General features: G+C 46.5%; 1 pseudogene; it reads right to left on the bottom strand.

Moving 5' to 3' along the window:
• Positions 1 to 1,894: 1,894 nt before the first annotated feature.
• On the bottom strand, positions 1,895 to 2,455 carry LOC124726864 (annotated as a pseudogene).
• Between the last annotated feature and the right edge of the window lie 3,116 nt (positions 2,456 to 5,571).

Raw genomic sequence — 5,571 nt, forward strand, 5'->3', positions numbered from 1 at the left:
ATTTGTATTCAAAATTGAAGCGGTGGTGGGGTTAAAACCTGGAACCGAGGACGTTTCGATTAGTAATGAAAGACGCTACCCTAGACCACAAGAGAACAAAAATGCGAATATGCTCCTGTTTAAAAGAGTCTGAATTAAAATTGAGGTACCAGCTACCTCATTCTATCATCCTCAGCACCTTTTTTTTCCAAAATTACGGCGTAGGAATATATTCCTGCTCTTTTGACATGCAACTCACCTCTCCCCCACAAGTTCCTCTAACTTTAACTCGCTCATACCCCCTAGTCCATCGCTGTAAATTGCTCGTTCCCATCCACTCCCACTTGCCCATTCTCATTCACTCATTCAGACCAACTCATTACTTCTTTGAGTCACTCTGTCACTGCCTCCCGTGTCACAGCTGCAGTCTCCTCCGTTCCGCTCTACTACTATGTTCTCCTCTAACTGTCACCGTCTCCCTCTTGCTCTCTCTTAGTGCTATTGTCTTATTCATTCGTTCCCACGGCTCCTTTCTCATTGTGAACATTTATCTCTTCCTCGTTGCCTTTGTCATAGACTCTAGCTCTCATAATCATTAGCTCTCACTCACATACACTTTGACCTTTTCTGTATTCCTCTCCCAGAGACCCTGTCTCCTTCACTCTTTTCCTAACATTGTTCTGTCACTGTCAACTACGTTCCATTGCCGTTATGTCCCACTCTTTCTCTCATACTGCCATTGTCTCCTTCACTCTGACAACCACTGTCTACGATCGTTCAGTATTTCTTATTCTTCTGTCTCTCCCCCACTGTCACTGTCTCCTTCTCTCTCAGTATAAAAAGGCGCTTGCCAAAGTATCAACTGGTTCTTGTTCTGGGCTGGAGAAGTCGTGATGGTGGAGCCGTACTTCTAGAGGTCAGGGCGGCATACATTGCTCCAGCATGGGCGTCGTTGCAACAAGACGGTGAAACCAACTGGATGTCCAGCATCCAGTCATAAATGACACAGACACGTTTATTCCAAGTGAAACGCACAACCATCACAGAGTCAGGAATCGGGCCGGGATAGCCTTGAATGTTCTGATCTCAGCGAGCAGTCTCGGAGGCACGGGTGGCCCTGGTGTGAGCAGCCATAGCAGTGCGACCCCATCAGCAGAGTGGCGGCGAGGAACTGCCATGTCAGGGCTTCAGTCTGGCGGCATGCAGCTGAGCCGGCCGTCGACAGGACGCCCACACTTGCTGTTGTTGGACGCGTTTCAGTGCGAGGCGCGAAGGTGCGCAGAGTCGAACTTGGGACTCCAGTAATGATGGCATCATCAGTGTGAAGACAGCCAAGGAGTGTGATTGCATAGGGTGATGAGCAGCAACAGCGGTCGCCAGACAGAGCGTTGAGTAGCAGACGTCTGTTCACACTGGGTGATGATGCCTCTGCAGCTAGGTGGCCTGGCATGAACTGCGTACCCTCAAGTAGGCACTCTGAATGGAGGTCGGCCAGCATGTGGCTCTTAGGCTGGAAGGCACCATGTAAGCAGCAGTTGGACATGCGTAGCTGGTCGACCCACAGCTAGTAGTGTAGAGAAGAGACAGCTTGATGATCCATTTCCCCTCGTAGTTCCCCCTGTTTCTGAAACAGCATTCCTTTTCTTCCTGCAAGTCACATCAGAACCGAGGCGCGACGTGTAATTGATGGCCAGTCGTGACATCACCACCTCAGTGTCGCAATCTTTCTGCTGTGTGAGCGGTATACCAAACAGGGCTGTGCCATGACAGTGTAGCAGCTTCGAGTTTCAGGAGGCCTGGGTGGTGACTTCTGGATTATCAACAAAGCACATACTGGTTCATCTCCCTGCGGTTTCTTGCGACACCATGCTGTGACGCATTTCTGCTAAGTCTGCCATGGGACACGTCCAATAGGCTAAGCGAAGCCTTGCGCTATAGGGCGATATTTCAGATCACATCCGCAACTGACTAGTCGTCTTGAATCTCAGTTATTCATAGACCTCACGCTTATACTTACTGCAGCCCCATTCTTTGGAAGCGTAGGTCTTCCTGCGACCAGGGAATTTAAATTTGGCAGAGGACTCAGTCACAGCAGCCCTTTGACTGTCACTTCCCCTCAAACTCATTACTGGCTGTGCAATTCTTACTTTATACATCAGTACCCTGAGGTTTCCTAAAAGCACTACACTTTCCAGTAAGGAGACTATGAATAATGTGGAAAGGATGAAGCCACTTTTGAATTTGAAATGGGTCTTTAGCATAGTTTTTGACCTTGAACTTATTTGCAAATTTCCTACCAGCTTCAACTGCTTCTCAGGACAGTTGTTCATTTCCACACGCAGTCTGAAGTCTTCAGCCCTTCCTTTTTCTTTCCCATGTCAGATATTCTGATTTTTAGATCAGGAACATCTTTTCAGACGTTTGATTTTGGATACGGATTGTTATGAACAACAGCATTTCGATCGTCACCGATCATCTTGATCACCGACAGTCATGCGTCCCCACAGATGAGAAATAACGATAATGAAATTGTGGACAAACAAGTGGGGTTGTGATCCAGCATACTTTCTCCTGTAAGACCAGTGCCTTACCATTGTGCCACATCACGCTAACACTGAGCCAGGGAGCAACAATGAAATCGGCCCTATTACACAGAAACTGCCAATGGTGTGTATGCATTGAATAAAACACTATAGCTAAAGGACACTGCCTAACAAAAAAAGTGCGACACACATAAAATATGGTCAGATGTCAATGCAACTTAATACACATATACACCATCGGCAGGTACGCTATGTGTATTGGCTGAAAATGACTTACAAATTCGTGGCGTCGGAAATACTGGAATTCAATATGGTGTTGCCCCACCCTCAGCCTTGGTGACAGCTTCTACTCTCGCAGGCATACGTTCAGTCAGGTGCTGGAAGGTTTCTTGGGGAATGGCAGCCCATTCCTGCACTGAGGAGAGGTATCGATGTCGGTCGGTGAGGCCTGGCACGAAGTCAGCATTCCAAAACATCCCGAAGGTGTTCTATGGGATTCAGGTCAGGAGTCTGTGTAGGCCAGTCCATTAGAGGCATGTTATTCTCGTGTAACCACTCCGCCACAGGCAGTGTATTATGAACAGGTGCTCGATCGTGTTGAGAGATGCAATCGCCATCCCTGAACTGCCCTTCAACAGGGGGAAGCAAAAAGGTGCTTAAAACATCAATGTAGGCCTGTGCTGTGATAGTGACACGCAAAACAACAAGGAGAGTCAAGCCCCATCCGTGAAAAACGTGACCACACTATAACACCACCGCCTCCGAGTTTTACTCTTGTCACAACACACGCTGGCAAATGACGTTCACCGGGAATTCAACATACTCACACCCTGCCATCGGATCGCCACATTGTGTACCGCGATTCGTCACTCCACACAGCGTTTTTCCACTGTTCAATCGTCTAACGTTTAGGCTCCTTATACTAAACGAGGCGTCGTTTGGCATTTACCGGCGTGATCTTTGGTATATGAGCAGCTGCTCGAGCATGAAATCCAAGTTTCCTCACCTTCCGCCTAAATGTCATAGTACTTGCAGTGGATCCTGATGCAGTACGAAATTCCTGTGTGATGGTCTGGATAGATGTGTGCCTATTACAGATTACGACTCTCTTCAACTGTCGGCGGCGATGGTCTAGCGGTTCTAGGCGCTCAGTCCGGAACCGCGAGACTGCTACGGTCGCAGGTTCGTATCCTGCCTCGGGCATAGATGTGTGTGATGTCCTTAGGTTAGTTAGGTTTAAGCAGTTCTAAGTTCTAGGGGACTGATGACCACCGATGTTAAGTCCTATAGTGCTCAGAGCCATTTGAACCATTTTTTGAACTGTCGGCGGTATCTGTCAATCAACAGACGAGGTCGGCCTGTACGCTTTTGTTCTTTACGTGTCCCCTCAAGTTTCCAATTCACAATCACATCGAAAACAGTGGACCTAGGGATGTATAGGAGTGTAGAAATCTCGCTTACAGACGTACGACATAAATGACACCCAATCACTTGACCACGTTCGAAGTCCGTGAGTTCCTCGGGGCGCCCCATTCTTCTCTCTCGCGACGTCTAATGACTACAGAGGTCGCTGATATGGAGTACCTGGTATTAGGTGGCAGCACAATGCACCTAATATGAAAAACTTATTTTCTGGGGGTTGTCCGGATACTTTTGATCATATAGTGTATGTAAGTGATCAGAGTTTTAATTCTCTGTGACAGGTAGGATGGCCACCAGAGGGCAGTAGTTCTGTTTGTGTTAAGTATTCTTACCAGGACTGGTAGGATATATAAGGGGCATGAACAGGAGTCAAACTTTCATCAATCTGGAGGACAAGGAGATGACGCGTAGTTGTGTGGCACAGATATATCAGCACCTCACAGAGCTTGAAAAGGCTGTCATTGTTAGTCTCCATTTGGCCAGATAGTTGAGTCGTCCAATATACGGATTTGTAGAGCATTAGAATGCGACACTGGCCCTACGTTGGACTGCAAGAAAAAATAAGGGCAGGTATACTCGTCGTCAAAATTTCAGAAGATCGCCGTACTGTGAACCAAGCACTTCGTGACACCTGCACCTGCCAACCGAAAACAAATAACGGAGTCGCTGCAACATTCTGTCTCATCCTGCGCCATTACTCAGAGACCAGTAGGACCTTGACTAGGGAATTACTGTCCCATGGGTAGGCCGCCGTTAAGATCACAACAAAGACGACTGCGTCTGGAGTGGCTCCTTCACAAGGAAGCACTGACTGTTGATGAATGGTGTCGCATTGTTATCAGTGATGAATACCGGTTCTGCTCCCCCTCGAATGACCGTCGCCGGCGAGTGTCGCGGCGACCTGAGGTGAGACACCACTATTCTGATGTTTTGGAGTGCGGTGTTACTGAAACCTGGTAGTCAAGGGAAGACAGGATTCGGCTACGATTGTGGACGGGGACGTAATCAGTTACTATTGGTTGCCTTTTACAGTTACACACAATTTATTTTCAACCAGTAATTCCAGACTCAACAATAAATAAAAATACCACACGTTATTAATGAAGGAATAAACAACTGTGTAAATAATAGTGTTTTCAGTGAGTTACAATTTAGCAAATAACCATTAAATAAGGATACAGCAGATAATATTTTGAAAGCAAGCCACTGTGATCTGGGCAGAAGGCCTTACACTCCAGGAATGGCAAGAAATTAAAAATTATTTAAAACTCGCAGCAACTTACAAATAACAGGTATTGAAATATTAAAGGCAAGCGGCCACAAACAAAGCAGAAAGTATGAGACGCCAGGAATGGCAAGTAAATAAGATTTTAAAGGCTTACTGCGTAAATACAAATACCAAATTAGAATTTTAAGGCAAGTGACCACAATCACGGCTGAAGGCCTTACAGGCCAGGAACGGCAATAATATAAAAAATTTAGAAACCTGCTGTAAAACAGCAAATACAATAGCAAAGGTTAATAAAACAAAGCAAGCATCTGATCACCAAACGGGTGATATAAGATGGTGGTCAACTTTGTAACACAACCCTTAAAATCCACTGAACATTACACTGCCAGATTTATT

The sequence above is a fragment of the Schistocerca piceifrons genome, chromosome 1 (genome assembly GCF_021461385.2).
Source record: "Schistocerca piceifrons isolate TAMUIC-IGC-003096 chromosome 1, iqSchPice1.1, whole genome shotgun sequence".
Lineage (NCBI taxonomy): Eukaryota > Metazoa > Arthropoda > Insecta > Orthoptera > Acrididae > Schistocerca > Schistocerca piceifrons.